The sequence below is a fragment of the Gallus gallus genome, chromosome 2 (genome assembly GCF_016699485.2).
Source record: "Gallus gallus isolate bGalGal1 chromosome 2, bGalGal1.mat.broiler.GRCg7b, whole genome shotgun sequence".
Taxonomy (NCBI): domain Eukaryota; kingdom Metazoa; phylum Chordata; class Aves; order Galliformes; family Phasianidae; genus Gallus; species Gallus gallus.
This window is the reverse complement of record NC_052533.1, coordinates 117,777,687-117,799,746: the sequence shown is the minus strand read 5'-3', so window position 1 is coordinate 117,799,746 and position 22,060 is coordinate 117,777,687. Positions and strand designations below refer to the sequence as shown.

At 41.1% G+C, this 22,060-nt stretch overlaps 2 long non-coding RNA genes across 2 annotated transcripts in view; one reads left to right on the top strand and one right to left on the bottom strand.

Moving 5' to 3' along the window:
• Window positions 1–22,060, bottom strand: part of LOC121110107 — a 40,590-nt gene that overhangs the window by 5,349 nt on the left and 13,181 nt on the right. The gene's annotated exons all lie outside the window — the stretch shown is intronic.
• Window positions 20,973–21,678, top strand: LOC121110106. The gene is made up of 2 exons (XR_005858034.1): window positions 20,973–21,215; window positions 21,325–21,678. It is a non-coding gene; the product is annotated as an uncharacterized LOC121110106 (long non-coding RNA).

The window sequence follows — 22,060 nt, the reverse complement described above, 5'->3', positions numbered from 1 at the left end:
TTCTGTCTGCATATCTGTTTATTAACCAGCTGCCTTCCATTCAAACAGAAAGGAGAAAATAGTTGATTATCTTCAGCCCCGATCCCTCCATTTGAAATATACATGGGCAGCATTACGGAATTTTTCCACACTTATTAATGCCAGTGCATGTTTTCTCTCCCAGAGAAAGAATATTAGCAGATTTCCATGACCCAGTGCTGCTTTCTTTCCACAGGCCTGCTGGAATCATCAGGGCTCGCACGGCCGCAGGCTCTGACATCCCCATGCAAGGGCTATCAGCTTGGATTAGTCACAACAAACCTCCTCCCATCTCACAGGGCCCTTTGCACAGAACAGTTGCTGGGCAAAGGCTGCCTCCCTCTTATCTCTTTTGGTTACCAACAAAAGAAATTATAAATGAGTGACAGGCAGGACCACATTCGGGAGGGGGTTTGTAACAGAGACTTTGTTTTTCTTCTGGAAGTTGGGCAGTGAAGCTTCTCCCTGCAAATCCCAGGCACAGGGAGGGTTATTTTCTAAATCTGAAAGGCAAGCATAGAGGCTTAATTATGAGTAGTGGAGATCTTTCACTAATTTCGTGATCTTGAAAGCTATTTCTTGGGAGACTGGGGGCACAGCTTAAAATGTCTTGTCTAGTCCTTTAAAACTGACATTTAAAAAAACAGTGATTTTTCTTTAGTCAAAAAAAAAAAAAGAAAAAAAAAAGGAGAATGGAGTGGACGAAAGCAAGGAAACTTTGCAGCTTTTTTTGAGGCATTAAGGACATCAAGAGAGCTTCCCAGAGCACAGGACTTTAAAAGCCTGTTCCAGAGCTCATTTCCTTATCTTTCCTCATCCGGGGCCTCACGTTCTGCTTTAGTTTTAATTTCAACGCCTTTTAATTCCAAAAGCACTGCCTATTCACTAGGGTGTATGTGGTCGTATTGATAGGTTTGGTCACGCTCTAGCAGATGCTGGTGAACAAGCATTGCTGTACATTCTAATCTAGACCAGACGCAAGCCATTGTTCTCAATCTCTTTTAAATATTGGATAGGGAAAATCTTGCCATATTATACATCAAAGTTTGTTATAGCACTAGCCCTACACAGATAAACACGTTACTAACAGGGTTGCAAAATAAGTACAGAGGGACAACAAAGACAAAACACAAAGTTTTTTTCTGGGGCTAATTTTTCTGCTTTGACTAAGGAATGAGATCAAGGAGAATTATCTCTTCCAAACCAACGGAGGTGTTCTGTGAGAGAATCACCTTGTCAGCTCTGAATTTTATCTCTTTGTGTGCGTTTCAAAGGAAATACCTTTAAATCAGTAAACAGAATACTCTGAAGATAATTTAAAGCACTTCTTACATTTTGATTGGTTTACATCCTGCTGTGGATGTAGAAGGAGAACAGTCAACGATGTCAACAACAGACAAAAAAACACATGCAGGAGCTGCAGAGAGCTCATAAACAGCACTGGATAAGGACAGAAAAATAAGTGGGGGAACACCGAGTTTGTAGTCATTACTCTAGCATAAATTTACCAGGTAATTACATTTCCATAGGTAGTAAAGGCACTGAGTAAATCTCAGAGAAAAGGAAGGAGGAAGCACATTACAAGAAGTCCACAGATCTAGGCTCCATTCCAAGGCACTTGCAACTCCAAGCAAGAAAGACTGACCTACAGACCACACAGGAGAGCTTTGGCTGCTCCAGAATGCAGCTGGCAGCTGTGCTGAAGGCCCACCCTTGCAGTCCATCGGCACAGTTCACTAGGTCTGCAGCAGTAGTGTTCAAGATGTTTTGATTTGTTGGCTGCTAATGTGGGCCTAGTCTCACAGTTTTAAACCTGTTTGTGCCAGATTTTCATCTCAGAGCTGCCTTTGACTGACCTCAATGTCCCTGCCCCATTGGCAAGCTGCACACCACGGGCTGAGGCTTGGTGCTGGATGCTGAGTCTACAGGCACAGCAAAGGGCAGCTGAGATAGTTATTAGCTAAAACACACTAATTCACACATAGTGATGCTGAATAAGTCATCCTGCAAATCTTCAGACATGTTGCCTGCATTAATTTTAGCAGAAGGCAATTCCTGTAACACTAACATTTCTAGACAACTGTGATTTTAGATAGTAACCACTTATTTTCCCAAAAGTCCTTGTTCAAATAAAGAGGGTGACAGACAAGAACATGCCCAATTGCCATTTCCCTACAGCCTACAGCTCCTCACACAGTTAATGAGCCATCTCAGTCCTTCTGATGTATGGCACAGAGAAATCACGCGGGCTGGGATTTCTATGATCTGTTTTGCCATATTTGCTGTTTCCACCAAGTTATGTTGTGCTTGTATTGCAGAATCACGGGATCACAGAATAACAGAATCGTAAAGATTGAAAGGGACCTCTAGAGACCATCAAGTCATTACTGTTATTTACATCTAACGCTGATAAATTAAATGGATCAAGGCATTTCCATGACAACCTCACAGAAAAACAGGATGCTTCTGTTCAAGTGGATGGTCGAACAGCTGCCTTCATGAGCAAGCGTCATTCAAAACCTCAATTTTTCATTCACTAAACAAGGGAAGTAAGAATCACAGAATTACAGAATCACAGAATTGTAGGGGCTGGAAGGGATCTCCAGAGGTCATTGAGTCCAATCCCCCTGCAAAGTGGGCCTCCTACAGCAGGCTGCACAGGTAGGCAGCCAGTGAGATCTTGAATGTGTCCAGAGAAGGAGAATCCACAGCCTCCCTTGGGCAGCCTGTTCCATTGCTCTGTCATCCTCACTGTGAAGAAGTTCTTTCGCATATTGGTGCATAACTTCCTACGCTCCAGTTTATGTCCATTTCCCCTTGTTCTGTCCCCACAGATCACTGAAAAGAGGTAGGCCATGTCCCTTTGACTCCCACGCTTAAAGTATTTATAAACATTAATAAGATCACCATTCAGTCTTCTTTTCTCAAGGCTGAACAGACCCAGGTCACTCAGCCTTTCCTCATATGGGAGATGCTTCAGGCCCTTTATCATCTGTGGCCCTCCGCTGGACTCCCTTCAGGAGATCCCTATCTTTTGTACCAGGGAGCCCAGAACGGGACACAATACTCCAGGTGAGGCCTGACCAGGGCAGAGTAGAGGGGAAGGACCACCTCCATTGACGTGCTGATCACTCTCCTTTTAATGCACCTGAGGATCCCGTTGGCCTTCTTGGCCCCCAGGGCTCACTGCTGACTCATGGCCAACCTGCCGTCTGCCAGGAGATATATGAATAAAAATACAATGCAGGGAAAACTACTGATAGGCTCAGACTATTGTGTGTGAAGCCATCCATCACTGACTCAATGCTTGCAAGTCCTTCTCCATTTGCCTGAAGCTTCCCATTCTCTCGTCATCTGGACAGGGTGGGAATTGTTTATTTGTCTGGTGCGCAGCTGAATCCAGGCCCACAGCTGCAGCTCCTAAACATTAATAGAAACAATACATTTGCCCTCACAGCATGTCAAGAAACATGGTCCTATTTGTTTTGCTTAAAAATAGTTGTAGGCAAATAAAGCAGAAGAGGAAGAACCAGAAATTTTTGATATCCAGCCCCTTGCTGGTGTACTTGGGACACTCGGCTGTACTCAGTGTGGCTTCTCAACCTCCTCATGGCCCCTGGACCTCCACGTGCTTTGGGGAATTGTCGTATCAGAGTTCTGCCTGCGTGAAAAACCGTCAGCTTGCAGTCTGAAAGCTCATCTTACCGATACTTTATCCCCCTGTAAAGCTAACGGGGATGAATATACAGCACGCCTTATGAATGCTGCCTTTCACCATCTCCTCCAGTTTCAGTCACTCTCAGCAGCTCTGTTCCAAGAAAGCTGGACAAATAACCAAATGCCGAAGTGTATGAACCTGAAAGTCTGACACCTCACTAAAGGGTGTTACTCGGGTCTTCCACATGAATCTTTCTCTACACGTGGCTCAGTAACAATGCTGCAAATGGTCTGCTGGTCTAGCAAGTATTAAAAAAATCACTCGTCTTCCCTACAAAGCCACTTCTTCAAATAAGATCTAGGTCATTTAGATGGTTACCAGGTTCACTTTTAACTCCAGAAAAAAAGAGAACTCATTCAGATAACAGGTGCCTAAATATCTTATTTATCAAAAGTGACAAAACTTCACTTAGCCAAATAGGACAAGGTGAGCCTATATAAACCTCAGAAAGTTCAGCAAGGCTAAGTGCAAGGCTCTGCACCTGGGCCAAAGCAATTTTAAGGACAAATATAGGCTGGACAGAGGTTGGACTTCAAGAAGACTTGTGGAGGACTTGGGGGCTCTTGTTGATGAAAAACTTAACATGAGCCAGCAATGTGCACTTGCAGTCCAGAAAGCCAATGGTATCCTGGGCTGCATCAAAAGAGGGGAGCCAGCAGGGCAAGGGAGGTGATTGTACCCCTCTGCTCTGCCCTTGTGAGAACACATCCTGGAGTACTGAGCCCTGGCCTGAGGCACCCAGCACAGGAAAGACATGGAGATGTTGGAGCAGGTCCAGAGGAGACCATGAAGATGATCAGAGGGCTGGAGCAGCTCTTCTGTGAAGGAAGGTTGAGGGAGCTGGGCTTGTTCAGAGACTAGACTTAGATTAGATATAAGGAAGAAATTCTTCATGGTGAGGAGGTGTTGTGGTGTAACCCAGCAAGAAGCTCAGCACCACACAGCCTTTTGCTCACTTCTCCCACTCCTAACAGGATGGGGGGGAGAATAAGAAAAAAAAATGTAGAATTCATAGGTTGGGATAAAAACTAGTTACTAAGATAGAAAAATAAGAGAGAAATAACATTAAAAAGAATACTATATTCATTTACAAAACAAGCAGTATACAACACAGTTGCTCACCACCTGCCAACCAGTGCCCCAGTCAGCCACTGAGCAGCACCTGCCTCTCTTGCCATCCCCCCTGAGTTTTGTAGTTTTTTTTTCACATGAGGACATGTGTATGGAATATCTCTTTGGCCAGTTTATGTAAGCTGTCCTGATTCTGTCCCTTCCCAGCTTGCTGTGCTCTCCAGCCTCCTCACTGGCAGAACAATACGAGAAGCTGAAAAATGGAAACATCCTTGGCTCAGTACAGCACTGCTCAGCAGCAACTAAGGTTTTTGTGTATTACCCACATTGTTTTTCTCCTAAAGCCAAAACATATTAGACGCTATAAAGAAAATCTACTCTTTCCTACATGAAACCAGGACAGGGCAATGGGGCACTGGCACAGGCTGCTCAGTGAAGCTGTGGATGTCCCATCCTTGGAAGTGTTCAAGGCCAGGTTGGGTGGGGCCCTGGGCAACCTCATCTGGGGGCAGGTGTCCCTGCCCATGGAAGGTGGATTGAAACTAGATCTGTATGGTCCCTTCCAAAACAAATCATTCTGTGATCCTGCAGCTAAACCAGCCTGAAGTTCACTGCAAAACTATCAGAAAAACTGGGATGCAGTGGATTCTCCATTCTGTCTCCTTCTCACCTTCCTGGAAAGAGATTCTTGCTATCTGCAACCAGTCTAGTTATATGACAGGTCTGTTTGATTCTCAATTCACAATGCATTGCAGTTTGATTTGTTTTAATTGGATAAGAATAGCAATGGTAACAACTAGATTTCATAAAGCATGCTTGTAAAACAATGTAAGATTGCAGAGACTGTTTCCCAATGTTTCTGCCCTTAGCTGAATAAATTTACTTTGAAGAGAAGAATACCCAAGTAATCTAGGTCTCATGCATTTAACTCCCTTCTGGTCATGGGAGTCTTGGTGTGTGTCCATATGGAAGGTATGGACAGTAGATGCCGGTGCTGGGGCAATGAATGACCTGCTCATCTGGAAATGGTAAAGCCATCATTTATTACAGAAAGTAAAAGTAATGTTACAGACAATTAGCGAACTAGATGAATAGCACCGCAGAGATTAAGATCAAGCAGCGAAAGCTTGTTTGAGCACAGTGACCTCTCTAGATATGCTCCTGTTGTCAAGGCTGGACAGCTTATTGCTGCCCTGCTGCACTTCCCACAGGACAAGCCCAGTCCTTGAGACATCCTATCCCTGGATCAATAACCACTGGCAACAGGTTGTCCTGGTTTCTCCTTCACTGTTTTGCAAGAATCCACGCCTAATACAGTAGCACATATTGCTGTCTTCATTATTTTCTGCCACTCCATAATTCTGTGCTTCTATAATTACTTTCTTCTGTTACATGATATTAAGGGATGCACAGGGTGCCACAGATCCCTGGCCTCAGCAGCAGGAAGCAGGACTCAGCCTCTCAAGGCATCAAGCATCTTTCACACATTTGACAAAGTTACAGAGAAAATGAAAGAACAAGTTTGCTTTTCACGCAAGATTTTAGAAGCTCTCATTTCTCTGTTATGCAATGAGCTTTCTTTTTCCTTTTTCTTCTTCCATCAAAAAAGATGCCCCATCTGGTTTGAGTCAGTTTTTGTTATTGCAGTGTTTGTCAACATCTACTTTACGCAACTGATAGCAAATTGCATTCCACGGCTTTCCTAATTCATTTGTTATTGAGTCTAATCATTTGTCCTTCTGTACACACTAGAGACACATCTCAAGTGGAAAACTAGCAGTAAATACTTTAATTTTATGATGCAAAAGTTTGTCAGTTATAATTTTTAGACTTTTGTTTATTTTCACCAAACAATAAAGATATTTCTAGCCCTTATTAAGTGAAAAGGACATGATTTAGCAGAGGACTGTCAGCGTTAGGGTAGTATGGTTAGGTTGCGGTTGGACTCAATGATCTTTAAGGTCTTTCCCAACCTGTGAGAGAATAGCAATTCTATGATTCTATGATTCTATGAAAAGCATTGATAATTTAACCACTAACTCAGGAAAATTACTTTGTGTGCTTACATCCTCAGAGTCTTAGGTGGTATTCTTCTATTTATTTATTTGGCTAAGCTTAATTAAACCTAAAAATTTATCATCAGCCTTATCAGTTTGTCAGGTTTTAATCCAATTAATAAAGCATAAAAGACCTAAAGATCAAAGACTTCATGCTGAAGAAAAGAAGAAGAGAAAAACAAGAAGAAAGAAAAAAAATTCAAAGATCAAGAATGTTGATTTATTTTTCTGTGGAATTTGAAGAAATAACTGACTCGCTATGATATCAAAATGTCTGAGGCTTTTCAATACTGCATTCCTGCACCTGGTGAGGAAGGCAGGCCTTAAACCTGTGCAGGGTACACATCATACCACTTCTCCCTCTGCATCTGGTCACAGAGGGAAGATCTGTGACCGTAAAACCACTTATTTTTGCCCCAAATCACCCACTGAGATTTGCTCATCTGCACACCAAGGAGTTCCTCAACTGAACCAAACACCCATATGTTTTGTTCCCTTCCATGAGGATAATTCTCCCCAGGTGTGACCAAGTTCCTGTGTATTGGAATGTGTTGTATGCAGCCTGGCTTTTTTGGACAGACTTTTCAAAACCTATTCCTACATATTCCTGCATAAAAGAGACTCCTGAATAAGTATTTAGATATGGTGGTTAACTGCAATCAAAGGCATTTTCCTTTTCTTGTTTGCTAAGCATTAGACTAGAAAGAGTCTTTTCAATCCCAGGATGACACAAGCAAATACATCATACAATCTCTTTCCTTAGATGAGGAACTTCCATGTTAATATTCATATTTTTATCCCCAGACTGACTGAAAGACAGTCCCAGACACCTATTCTGTCACATACAGGAGTCATGTAGTTTGGAGACTAAATTTTTGTTACGTGGGTGTCTTGCTATTTATTTATTGAAAAATGCAAGGAAGACACCCTTAAACCTATGAATAATTCCAAAAGGACAAAAAACAAAACAAGAACATGACTTTGTACCAGTAGCTCATGCAAAGGCATGCACTAGATCCAGGCCCTGAATTAATAAGCAAGCTTTATTATTTGTCTGTTACTACAGTGGCTGTTTGGAAGTAGGAAGACATAATCCCATTAAGGAATTTTACCAAACTGTGTCACTTAGTAACAAAAGTATTTGTTGTTCGTGATCTAAAGATGACATAGAATGCTAGAAATTTATGGTCCTATATAATTCTGCATTATTGGCTTGTAGGGAAGTTAAGCCACTTATATGACAAATTCTCATGCCTGTGAAGTTTCCCCATGCCTTATAACAGCAAATGGAAAGTCACCAAAGGACTGAAACAGTATATATGCTTTACTTCATGTATGAGCTGCTGGAAATCCATAATGCTTCAGTACCAAGTACTGTTTGCTGTGGAATACAATGACACATAGAAATGGTGGTCGACCTGATGTACTTGCAATGCTTTTTCATTCAGCACTCAGCATAAGTGAAAACAGTGATATTGCTCACCACCTCCCAGAGAAGAAGAAAATCCACGTAGTTTGGGAACTGAGGAAGTGCTGATGTTCAAACTCCCTCAAAGGTCTTGCAGGCACAGGGCAAGACAGTGTCTGGCTTGGGTGCCTGGCAGGCGCTGGAGACACTGAAAACCATGTAAGTACCTGAATTGAGTTTCAGCACCAAACTTTGACAAAGGAAAGTCAACAGTATAGGAAAGAAAGAACAAAGATTACCTACCTACATGGGGCCAGGTGGGGAGTAAATATCACTGCAATTAGTGGATCCTGGAGATGCAAGACAGGGAAAGAGAAAGCACAACTGAACAGAGCACTGTTTCTGACCTATGGGTTGAGATAGCAGGTGCGATTTTCTTAACAAAGCGTGTGTGGAAGGATGGAGGTTTTAAGTGAGAGGAGGTATAATTACGAACTTCGCTATGACTGTGATTCAGGTGTTTATGAATAATTCTTCACACTTTCAAAAAGTCCCCAGGGAAGGAAGATTTTCTGGTGCAAAAACCCACTGTGCCTGTTCTGATATCACAGGTAGAAAACCACAATTGTGCTAACGAGCGAGTTGATCTCACTAGATGGATTATGAAGGTCCACCAGAGAGAAATACAGAGACAGAATTGTCAGCTGGCAGATGCGCTTAAATAGGACCAAGAGGGTTCTGCCTGTAACAGCAAGAATATCTCTTACTTGCAATGAAGTGAATCAGCATCTGCAGTCCAGATGGTGAAATGTGAAGGGCTGCAGTGCCTGAGAACAAATGGGAAACTGAAAAAGATGTTTCTCAGAGAGGCTGAAATCACATTCTAGCAGACCTTAGTCTTGCTTTCAATAAGAGACGTCCAAGTCGCTGCCTAATAAGAACAGTCTTTCCCACTTCCTGGGAAGGTGCATTTATTATTGATTCTCAACAGAACAAAATAAAACCACACAGCCACAAAATACTGATCACAGAAATGTATCTTCTGCATCACAGCTTACTGCCTTCTTACATTCTTTCTAACTTAAAAATTCATTCACAAAAGAATAGACCGGATCAAAGCAAAGAGAGTGCGTTCTTCCCCTCCCAGTACACGCTCTTGATGACGTAATGGATCATCTGCAGGTGTTACTACTGCTAACAGCAAAACAGATAAGCAGATATGATGCACAAGAGACAAGTTGCATCAGCAATATTCCCACTCAGCAAGAACATATCTTTTTTGCTCTGTTACTGTGAGATATAGATGGTTTTTGGCAGAAAAGAATTGGTAGAGAAGGAATGGAGGAAAAAAAAAAAAAAAAAGGTTGTTGAAGGCTTTTTTTGGTTTTCCTGTCCAATTCTTCAAGCTTGTTCGCAGTCAAAAACAATTTTTTCAAAATTTCATACTACAAATTACATCAAAATATGTCTTTTTTGCACTTGGTCAACGTGGCACTGCCCTAACCTGTAGCAGACAAACACTCTCACAAAATGCCATGGTAAAGCAGAGCCTCACCACTCACCATTTAATTCACTGGTGTTGGAAAGAAACATTGCACTTAGGTTATCGCAGAGCACATTTTAATGTAGAGCTTTACAATCACTTGGAGGTCTTAGGAAAAAAAAGTAAAATAATAACATAAAGCAGCTGGCCTATTTCTGTGTCAGCACATTGCTCGCTCCACCTTTCACCTGAACATCCTGTGCCCCTTCTAGAAGTTCCTTAATTAACCCTTACTTTATCTTACAACTATCAAATGTAAATTAATAGTCATCTGGGGTCATCTTTCCAAGGTTACGCTGCATGGCATTCACCTGCTCTTGTCTGTCAGAATTAAATCTGGAGAGTGCTGAGTTGCTCCATAACGTACGTCACTTGAAGATACAGTTTTTCACCTATACAGCAAAGTGTGATCTTAATTTGGTGTTAATGAAGCGAACACCAAAGTCTCAGGGACTAAAAAAAACCACTCTACAAGATGCTTTTTTCCCTCTGGGATGGAAGAAAAGGGTGAAAATCCCTTTCGAGATTCCAGAGCCTCGCTTAACTCTCTTTTTTACACGTGGTGGATTTATTTCAAAACAGCTTTCATTAATAAGGAACAGAATTCCCTTAACTGACCTTAGACATATGCAGGCTCCCAGATGGTAAGGAGCGCTGCTTCAGGCTAAATAAGCAAGTGATGTACAGTGTACGAAACGAGCAGAATCCTTCTCCTGCTCTCAGTCAGCACAGCTGAGAGTGACAGCACACAGCAAGTGACCAACGCTCACCATTGCAGCGCTGCAAAGGAGGTTTTATCCCCCTTGAGTCACAGCAAATACAGCCATTCAGACATAAAGCATTTTCAAATGTATTGGTATTAGTCTGTTGATTCCCTGAGAATAGATACGCCTCCTGTTTGCTTGGGAAAAGTCTGAGGGCTAAATTTGCTGTTGGAAAATAGTAAAATTTGAGGCAGCTGCAGGCTTGCTTTTATTAGTGACTTCTCAAGTAAGAACTGCGAAACAGATTGAATGTTATTACACAGTGGTAGATGGGAGTAAACTGTAGTTATACAGTAACCCCTCCAGCAATCATGAGTTAGCAGCTGAGGAAAGCAATTATTTTAGAGCAAATAATTCTAGTAAGTATAACATTTCCCTGCACAAATTTTCACCCTTTGGACTTGGAAAGAGTTGTAATAATTGAAATGAATTGCTATATCTTGCTATATCGACTCTATTCGAATTTTAAACCCTTTATTAGTTTTTTTTTTAATGGGGAAATATAAAAAAAAGACAAGTTAGAAAGGAAACAAAACTAAATCCAGTGAATAAAACTGACAGGATTTTAGAGATCTTCTGATTAGTTTTATAATTTTGCTTTTCACTTCCAGATCAACTTTAATTAATAATATTATCTATCATGTGCAATTATATATTAACATCTAATAAAAAACAAAATTATTCAATCTAATCTGTTATATTATTTATGTACATAAATAGATCATGTAAATTCATAATAAAATATATAAATGCAACAGAAAAATAAAAACATTTCCATTATTTCTTCATGCTTCTCTCTTCATTAATTTGGAGGTAAAAATACTTCAGTTTCCAATCAAAATGAAAATATAAGAACAATATATTAAGGGTTCCACTTGTAAGAAGTACCTCAGTTTGCAATTAATGCCAGCCAAACCTCAAAACACTCCAAAGTAGTGCCATTTCTGCACTGTAATAGCTTCCCTTTTCCTTCCAAAGCACAACCACATGGCATGCATATGCTCAGAATGACACTGAGAAGTCCTAAATCTGGCCCCAGAAAAAAAGCAATCAGTAATGAAACAGGTTTTTTGTTTCTCCTATTCCTTAATAACTCTTGGTTGAATGTGAAAGTTACTTCCACTGCTATGGTAAATTTGTACTCTTGTTAGCCAGACACGGAGAATTCAGTGAATCCACTGAGCAAAATCACATCATGCTTTTCTACCTTCCCATCGTTTTCTCCACTTTCTCAAGTCTGGTTATTTGTCTGAACTCAACTACTGTTCTCTCATTTGTATCACAAACTCAACAAAATTTTTATGAAGACTAACTAGTAGGCACAGACGTGCACACGCTTGCTCTCAGGTACATATGCAAAAGTAATGGAAAATTACAAGTTTCTGCATTGGGTTACACCAGAGCCACATGTAACAGGATCTGGAGAAGATAAATTCCTTAATCAGGGTACAGAAACAGTTATTTTAAGTAAGGCAGGATGTCTGGAAGGATCTGGCCTTGGACATGGCGAAGAGATACTTTCTGCTTGTTTTGTTAGTGAAGAGGAGATGAGTTGGCTGTATTAAAAAACCATATCTTGTTGGATCCCTGAGGCTAGCTAATAATTCATGTTTCAGTTTCCAACAAGATGCTATTGATAGACTAGGTGTGTTGCACATGCCTACTGTTGCCCTTTTCTGGGAAGAATCAGTTCCACAGTGCTCTGTATCCTGGGTCTTACATGGCTAGCAGAAATTCTCAGCTGGTTTAAGTGGGTGTAGCTCCATCAACTCTCTGGGCACACATCCAATTACATCACTTGTTGATGTAATTTGAGTTGATTTATTTATTATCAAATTTATTTGAGCTTTAGACAGATCAACCTCACTCTTGCCTCCACTATTGCCATGTAATTCTGGTAGACAGTAGTATCGGGAACAACAGCCTTTTTAGATCTGTCAAAGACAACTCATCTTGGTGGCACTTCGGTGGCAAAACCAGCTATGAACTGACAGTGCAGCAACTGCAAGGGAACCATAAGGAAATCATGTTTGAAACTTTGTGACCATATTCTGTGATTTTTAATCATTACAATTCTTTGTCCATCACTTTCAAAAACTGCTACTGGGGAGAAAGGGGTGGGATTTTTGGCATTGCTGCTCCAACTAGAAGATCTGAATCCCCGTTTCTCTGATCCCTGGAACTTCTTTCTGAAGTTTGTATGCATGCATCTGTTGCAACGTCAGCACCATTCTCTAGTTTAAGTATTTCTTTCCCTCCCTGGTGTTTGTACCCTTGAGGCTTTACTAGAAAACAGTTAATTTTGATAGGGTAAGTAACATGTTTTTAATTCATTCCTAAATATTGTTAGTGTCACAGCAACATAATTTTCTGCAAGTATCATAATGTGAGTTGGTCAGTCTTAATTATGCATAGCCAGGACAATAAACAATCTGTAGGAAAGGTCTCACCAGTGCTTTGCAGAGAGTCCTACATAGAGGAAATTATTCCTGTGAAGCTAATCCCTATGGAAATGTCTGCTGTGAATGAACTATTTGATATATTTCAATATAAGTGCTCTTTTCCCATTCCTGCAATAGATGTTTCTGACTTCTTTTTTCCTTTGTATTTTCAACAGATGAAATCCTGTCGTGTTGCAAAAAACTGCTGCTATTCTCTCCTAAATACATGAGCTTGCACTTTATAGCATTAAATTCAATCCTAATTCTGTTTCTCTATTTAGCAGTCATCCCTTTCTTTCCCTGTAGGAATCGTCTCTGTCCTAAATCATGTTGTCAGCAAATTCCATTAACAAACAAACGCTCCCTGTGGTAAGGCCATTAATGAACACATTAAACAGGACTGGAGTCAGAGCTTTGAACAGTACACCTTTCTGATCTGAGAGACCTTTCCAACACAATCCGCAGTTGTCTTATGGATGGCTCCTTCAGCCCTTTTCTCCAAGTGAAATAATAACTTCTCATGTAGTCCTGTATCAAAGACATGAGTGAAGGCAGTAGAGTGCTACCCTCTCTAGCAAAGGTTATCAAAGACAGATGTCTAGATAAGTCTGTCACAGTCTCTTACACTGAACTTCAACCCTGTATTTAAATTCCCCCTTCAAAGCATCTTTTAAATCTTTGTGTATTCTGAAGTCAGAGCACCACACTCCAAGTTACCTAGGTGAGGATGAGGGTGAGGTTCAAGAAAGAAACAGAACAGACTTCTCACCTCGCAGCCCATTTGAAAGAGAGCTCTAATCTTTATTTCACTCCTCAGAGAAAGACCTTTGGCTGTTATCCAGGGACTGGTAGCAAATCATACTGAACCATCCTCATGGCTGCAGCTACCACTTCTCCCGCAGTGCACTGTAAAAGCCATGGCTGCCTGCTCTGGGAACAGTGCCCCCTGACTGCCTGTACCCTTCCTCCCTTCCCTTCAGAAGGGCTGATATGATTTGGGTCCTCCCAAAAGCTTTTTCCCAAGAAAGTGTATGATGCAAGGAAAATCCATGTATCCTCCATGATGAAGTTTATTTACTGGTTCAGTGAGAAGAACTTCTATACTGGGTCCTCACTGCTCACCCAAAGTGAAGACAGTAATTGCATTGTTTTGTGTCAGATCAAAGTCATATTGGTAAATGACTCCATTATTTAGTAATAACGATACTGGATCATTACTCATAATGTGTTCTCCAGTCCATAGCTGGGAAGTAGAAGCTTTTTATCATAACTCCCAGAAGACTGCATCCCTGCTGTCCTACTGCAGGGCGCCCTGTATACTGTAGGGTCATAGTAGCAGCTCTATAGTCGTCTAAGTCACTTTTTCTATAAGCTGCAGCTGCTCTCAGAGCTCTAATAACTACTTCTCATATCCCTTTTTATGCTCTTCTTTTCCCCCACATACAATCTGTCTGTTGTTCCCAAATTAAAGCACCAAGCTTTACCAATGAGCAGTTCAAGTATTTGTGCTGGTTGCCAAAGCCCATCACACTGCAAACATTGCCTGAACTGCTGAATGCCTCCTCTGGTATACCATAAAGTAAAATTCTGGAGTTGTTGATGTCACCATCACTACTTCCAGCAATAGCTGTTAGCCAGAGTAAGATTAAGAACAAAATGGCACAAAATTGTGAAGCATTCCTTTTTTATTATTATTATTAATTTTTTTTTAGAGCTCTTGGAACGGGTCCAGAGGAGGGCCACTAAGATGATCAGAGGGCTGGAGCACCTCTCCTGTGAGGAAAGGTTGAGGGAACTGGGCTTGTTTAGCCCGAAGAAGAGAAGGCTCCAGGGAGACCTCATTGTGGCCTTCCAGTACTTGAAGGGAGCGTATAAGCAAGAGGGGGAACAGCTGTTAACGAGGGTAGATAGGGATAGGACAAGGGGGAATGGTTTTAATCTGAGGCAGGGGAGGTTTAGGTTAGATATTAGAGGGAAGTTTTTCACACAGAAGGTGGTGAAGCACTGGAACAGGTTGCCCAGGGAGCTTGTGGATACCACATCCCTGGAAGCATTCAAGGCCACGCTGGATGTGGCTCTGGGCAGCCTGGTCTAGAGGTTGGTGACCCTGCACATAGCAGGGGGGTTGAAACTAGATGTTTTTTTAGGTCCTTTTAACCCAGGCCGTTCCATGATTCTATGATCACTAATAAAGCTTTCTCCAGTGTGCCTTTGGTGGCTAGCTAGCAAAGACTTAGTTCTCTTTAAGTCTGGGTTTTATGCATCTTTCTTTTAATGGTCTCATATGTGCCATATTTTTCTTTCCAACCTGATGATCCGCTTGTCTTTGAAGTGATTCATGAGTGACATTACCTCACTGCTGTCTTCTCCCTGAATGGCTTTCAAAAATGCTATCGTAAACTGAGAATAAAATAAATTTATTATTTTTATAGAAAAGACACATGAGAATGTTTCTCACTGTGTCTTGCACAAGTAATTATTGCTGTTAGATACATCACTAACATTTCCAGTAGAATCAAACCAGGAACAGAACCCAGCTTTGCAATAAGATGATCATCGAGACAAGGATTTTGCAGATAATGGAGACTACAACATGCTCAGAACTTCCTGTATTAAACATCTTACATCAACAATAATGGAAATTCTTTAAAAGCTAACATGTTTTTCACCATTTGTGTCATTTGCTTTCTTTTTATATGTCACTCAACTTGAATGGAGACAGTTTCATTTGTATTTCAGCCAGCTCTTTCGTCAGACAGGAAACCTACATTGCAGTTGTGTTGTAAATACTTAAAGGGAGCATTTTGAAATAAACAATTCAAATAGGATTTGAAAGAAAATCTTGCAAACCCCTTATCTGGTTTGTACAATCTAAGCCTGTAAAATTTAGCCCAAAGTTGATACAATGCATCTTCCTACGGATATTTAAAGGATGTCTACTGCATGGATACCTTTCTGCCTTTGTACAAAATACAAAAATAGAACAAAATTTGGTCTTTCTTTTTTCTTTTTTTCTCCCTACACACCAATGAAGATAATAAAAGTAAAAAGAGTGAAAGGTTGTTTGTCTGGAGAAGAGCTAGATTTGATCTTCCTCTTTAGCCTGGAAGATTTAATGCACAGAGTAGAACAAACTGTTATTCCCCATATTTCTGCTCAGCTGCTGCTCCACAAATAAGAGGTAGAAAATGAGCTTCGTTGTTTTCCAAAGTTCAGTGTAATCACAAGCTGGCTTCAGTGATAAACTTGATTTTTCTGCCACACAGAAACATGGAAATGAAATATCTCCGCACTCTAGAATTAGTGATGTGTTGAAATAATATCTCAGAATTTAGAAATTTAGCTACAGCAGGTAATAATTCCTGCTTTTAAAAGGAAGAAAAAAAACCTAAATATGTCTTACTGCCCTAGTATTTGGAAAAAAGATAATGTTGATGTAGCAGCTATTTACCCCAGATATCAGGCCAGAAAAGCAAGGAGAAGGCTGTCACACAGAGAAGAAGGCTGACACACAGCTCTGCTCCTCGTCCACTGCAAGAAAAGTGCTTAGAGATTGTTCTGGGGACACTGGGAAGGGGGGAAATAATCTGATCTCAAAAAAGCAACTCTGAAATTATTTTAGTTCAACAGAGGGGCCAGACTACAGTGTTTGCCTCGGCTTGGTATCTCACTTTATTTACCTTGAAAAAATGAGAAATGAAGACAGGGAAGCAATCAGAGCTCCTACAGTCTTTGCTCAGGAAAAGTCTACAGCTGCAGGGGATCTGGTTTAGGGTATCTCCACAAATAACACTACACAAAATCCGACTGCTGGGGAAAGATAGTCAGAACAGTTGCCTCAGAGTGACCTCCTCATGCATCCCAGTCACAGAGATTATGGAAATGGTGATATGAGTCAGCATTGTGCTCCCTGGGAATTATTCATGACAATTCAGTTTCAAAATCTGAGTCTTTCACAGCTTGGGGAAGTTTAACTTCATGATTTTGAACTACTCCATCTCTGTAGAACTACAGAAATGATTGCTAGATAGTGTGGCCAAGGAAGTTAAATATTTGAATATTTGATCAAAATATATGCAGCTTAATGTAAACCTTCTTGCTCTGCCTCATAATCAGGTTATACAAGCTGTTTGTAATGGAATATATTTTCAACTGATCTTGTCCTGACTTTCAGCTAAGTTTTAGTATAATTTCTTCCCAAAACCATGGATATCACAAGTTCTTGTGATTGTCAAATTCAGTCTTTATACTGTAGGGTAGTCAACAAGATCAGTTTGAACTTCTTCCCTGACAATTCAGGACCACCTGCCTGAGGGAATAATTCTATCTTCATATATAAATAAAGAATCTGAATATTACAACCATATTCAATATGAGGGAGCACAAAAGCACTGCAAATCCAGAGGCAAAAAGCACAGCTAGGAAGAGTGTTGAGGAGCTAGATGAGCTCAGCTGCAGGCCTGTTACAGCAGACCTTTATTTATAGCATAGTAGTAGTGCACATGCGTTCCCCGAAATCCAAATCTGGCTTGCATGAAACAGGCATGTGTCCAAAGGTGTTTGGACGGAAGCTGGGACAAGAAATACAGACATGCTGCAGTAGGAGTTTAGCTACCGTTCAGCTGTCTTTCACTCAGCAGATATCCTAGATTCATGTTTTTCTCTTAATTGCCTTTTTCCTAGCTTGAGCATGAAAAAGGACGGGGTCTTGGGAGACAGGTGTTTCACTGGTGCCGAGGAAGGGGCAGAAGAACACAGTGGTTTACCCCAGCTGGTGAACATTGCTGCATAGCACCAACTGGCATGGCAACATGGGCATGGAAGTCACTTTCCTTCATCAAGTAACTCTCCCTACATCTGTGCCACATCCCCTGCCCTCACCTTCAGAGATCCAACAGTGATCTTCTCACAGAATGCCTTCTAACTGATTGACCAGTTAACTCTAGACAGCAGGCACTCTTCAGACATAGAAAATAATGACTGTAAAAGACCAGTGGGCAAATTATTGATCCTTTCGAGGCTATTTAAAGCTAACTATAGCACTGGATGCTAACTGAAGTGGCTGTTGGTTACCTATCACATAAAATAATGTCAAAAGCATGTTTACAAAAGAAAAAAAAAACAGATAAATTCTAAAACCTGAAAAGTTATAGTGCAGTATATATATTTCACCTCACCTTTTCCAAAGGCGATTTACAGCACTTTGATTATCTGGGGGCAAGGCAGCATTTTAAATACAAACACAATTGTTCTGTCCTCTAAGGTTGGGTATGTTTCCAGCAATGAGACCATCACCAGCATTAGTGTGCACCTCCAGTAGGCAGGGTCTTACTGCAAGGCTTGGCATGTGTTAGACATGTCACTACTCTGACAAGCAAAAAAGACTTGAAGTTATTTCAGAACCTTTCCTTTACTTTCCCAATATCATTTCTGTTCCTTTCATGATTTCTTTTTTTTTTTTTTTTTTTTTTCCAGAAATAATTCAGTAACCTGGGTTTGTTGCAGCAAAGAAAGTAACAGTGCAAACTGTATTTCACCTAAAGCTGAGTCTATCTGGACTATCATCACGATTTTTTATTAAACTAACACATTTTTAGAGATAATTGGTTCAAATAAGTCAAACCCAAAACTGCACTGGTCATCACTTTTATCAGCAAGTGTCATGTGCTTTTAAATTTGTTAGCCTCTTTTATGAAGACTCCTGGACAGGGATAGGCTTCTTTCTCATACTTCTGCAGGTAACATTTCCTCTCATTTCATATCCAAATGATGTGAAGTCCTCTCGAAATTTTCCAATAAAAGAAAGGAAAATATTTCTTTTCTCCACACTGACCAGAGTGGCTGATAGCAGAGACTTCACTTCTGAGAGAGAGAAGTCCAACCCCAAATCTAAACAGAGTACTCCTAGGACATGAACCCAGGTTATTCCCGGTAGCTGATCCAGCTCTCTTCGTCCCTTATAGTATTACACCGCAAAAAAACTTCACTGTGAAAATTTGATTGAAGCTATTGTGCTCCTACTGGTTCTTCTTGCTTCCATGAACTGTCATTTTCTAGCAAGGAAATTGTAGTACAGTGGCATCTGAAACTCTTTAGAAGTAGCAGTCCTATGTAGCTACTTATTTCTCTCAACAGACTGTTATCGAGTGAGTTGACAGCTATCTCTGATGCAGGCATTGCAGATGCCTGTAGTTTGAAAAAAGGAATCTCAGCCTGTTCAAAGCTGAATCACACTCTATGTACCCATGAATGAGTCTTTGAGATATAGGACAATCCAGAAAGCTCTATTTCAGACATATTTCATGGATGAAAATCATTTTTCTGCCTACACTCACTCTCTACTGAATCAATCAGCAGTCTTCAGTACTCCTGAAGAAGAATTAGACCTTTGATATGAAAAGAGAACATTCTGGCAGAACACAGAGTGCCTAATATTCATGAACCACTATTATTTTGCCTTTTCATTTAAATAGAGATCTCCTTGTACCTTGCTCAGATGGCATATTCGGTGCCTCAGGCAAGACTATGCAGTTGGCTCTACAGCTTGCAAAGACCTTGGCTACATTACAAGTGTCATATTTTCTCACAGATAAATTGTTCTTTAGCATTGCCTAAGTAATAGGGTTTCCATCAGTATCAGTTTTGCATACCTCCTTCCCCTTTTTCATCTCCCTTTTATCATACAGACGCATTAACTGTGAGCATTGCAAAGAAGCTCTATTTATGTTTTAGTTCCCCTGAGTCCCTCTTGCCATCTCCAAGGGAATGGATGGCATACAGGATCAAGTTCCATATTCCACCCTCATGTCTTTTTTTAGCACCTGCTTTAAAGAATCCAAGGCCACAGTGCAACAGACAAGGTTTAGTGAGTGTGTACAGCACTTGTTATGCAGTAGGATGGTGACCGAAACGAGCTGTGCTCTCCCAATATGCCCACTTCAGCCATCCATTCCTGCAAGTCCTGAGACTTGTGAGGAGTCAGCTGAGGTGATGGAATGGGATTTGTGCATGTACAAGTGGCAGAGAAGTGGGTCTGCAAATTCCCAGTAAGGAGCTGACTTAGATGCACCAACAAGAAATTCATTTACTTTTGTTTGGCTACATAATCTCTGTTATTAAATCTACATTTTCTCTTTTGCAGTTCTGAGAAAGGACAGTTTGACACTAATATACAGCCACTTTTATCCCAAAAGAATGTTTTCCTCCTAATTAAAATCCGTTCCTCTGTTTAAATGATTCCCTTGATGACACGAATTATACATGGCATGAATGGCAGGGCATCAGGCTGTAATGTCCTGAAGAGACACATGGAGCAAGGCCATGCGGGGTTATTACTTCTCTTTTGGACAGCACACCCTACTCTCTCCTCCCTAGACAAAAGATTTCAATCTTGCTTTGTGAAATCCCGACTTAAAATCCTCCCTGCCCTCAGCAGCCAGCCCCTCTCTGCTGCAGGAACTTGGCTATGACTATTCTTCACCCCACGTGCCCTCCAGTCTGAGCTACCCTGCCCAGCACCACTCCAGCCAAAGTCCCAGCTTCTCACCCCATATCTGTACAGCATCTGGCACTGAGGACAAATATAGCAAAAAGGTACTATGGCAGCCTTCCTCACCAGCTCCCAAAGCTGAAAAACTTGAGGAATCCAGACATTGTGATTGATCTGTTTCTTTAGGTAGGTTTTGAATAAATTGCAGCTGTCCGATGCTGGGTGAGAGTAGAAGAGTTTGTTACCCTACCCACATCTACAACAAAAATCAACCCAAGATTTACCAGAATAGGGAAAGCCACATGAGCACAGGCTGATGCTTGCAATACCTGCAGCATCCAGCTTTCTCCAGACAGATGACACCAGTTAAGAAAGCCAACAAATTGCACAGATTTTTCTGTTTCGACTCCCAGCAATACATTATTGCTGATGGGGGCTAGGTTGAGGGTAACAACCAACCAACCAAAGGAAACTTTAGCAAATGTGCAGTAACATGGCTGCAGCCCAAGTCGCCATTCAGAGTGTAATTCCACTCCATTGAGGACTCAGCAGGATTGGTTGCAGCAGATGAACAAGTCACTCTGTTATCCTGAAGTGTGACAAATGCCACCGCAATGCTGCCTGGAGAAGAAGGGACTGAACACAAGTTTCAAGCCCAATTGCTACCTGAGAAAGCTGAAGAAAAAGAGTGTCAGCACTCTGCCAGGTACTCACTTTTCACAAGCAGAGCATACATCCCACACTTGACCCAAGGCAAGCCTTGAAGCTGGAATACACTGACACACTGATGGTTTTCTCTGTTTTTTCTTATACAGAAAATGTTGAGGGTGCAAGCACAGTGGGATTTGGGTTCCCTCCACTGCAATCCAATGGACTTTAGACAAATCACTTTGGGTATGTCTATATTAAGAGAGTGAAGGCTCAAAACGCCTCAACAATTCCTCTGGGGCCTCTCTAGGCCAGGAAGAAGAAGCAAGAGAGAAGTGCAAAGCAAACTTTAGCTCACTGCTGGCGTTTGGGAGTGTATTTCCTTTTGATATAACATCTCAGGCAGAGTTCTGCATCAGCATTTCCATATTTTATGAGCCTCAGACTGTTATATCCCCGCAACACCACCCAAGCTCACCTAATTGGAATGAAATCAAAAATAAAAACCAAAAAACCATAACCTTTTGATGTTCCCAAGCGGAAAGTGGTATAAAAGCCCCCAAGAAATACCTTGCATGGCATGATAGTCACTGAATGTTAACTGGGCCTGTGACATACACTTTTCATTAGCGTTCTTGGAAAGTCAATGATTCTTGGGTTCTTAAGCAAATATGTTATTTTTTTTTTTTCATACTGAATGGAAAGATGGAATTCCCAAAGGGTATCAACTGCAACCCAGCACAGCAGAAGTGTAATTTGTCAAACAACAACACAGTGAAATATTTCACAGCTGAAACTATATTAACATGACAGAATCTGAAGCCAGTTAACACTTCTCATTAGAATTTTACTTCAGCATAACTCTTGAGCAAAATGCCCTTAGCCCAAACAAACATGTTTCGT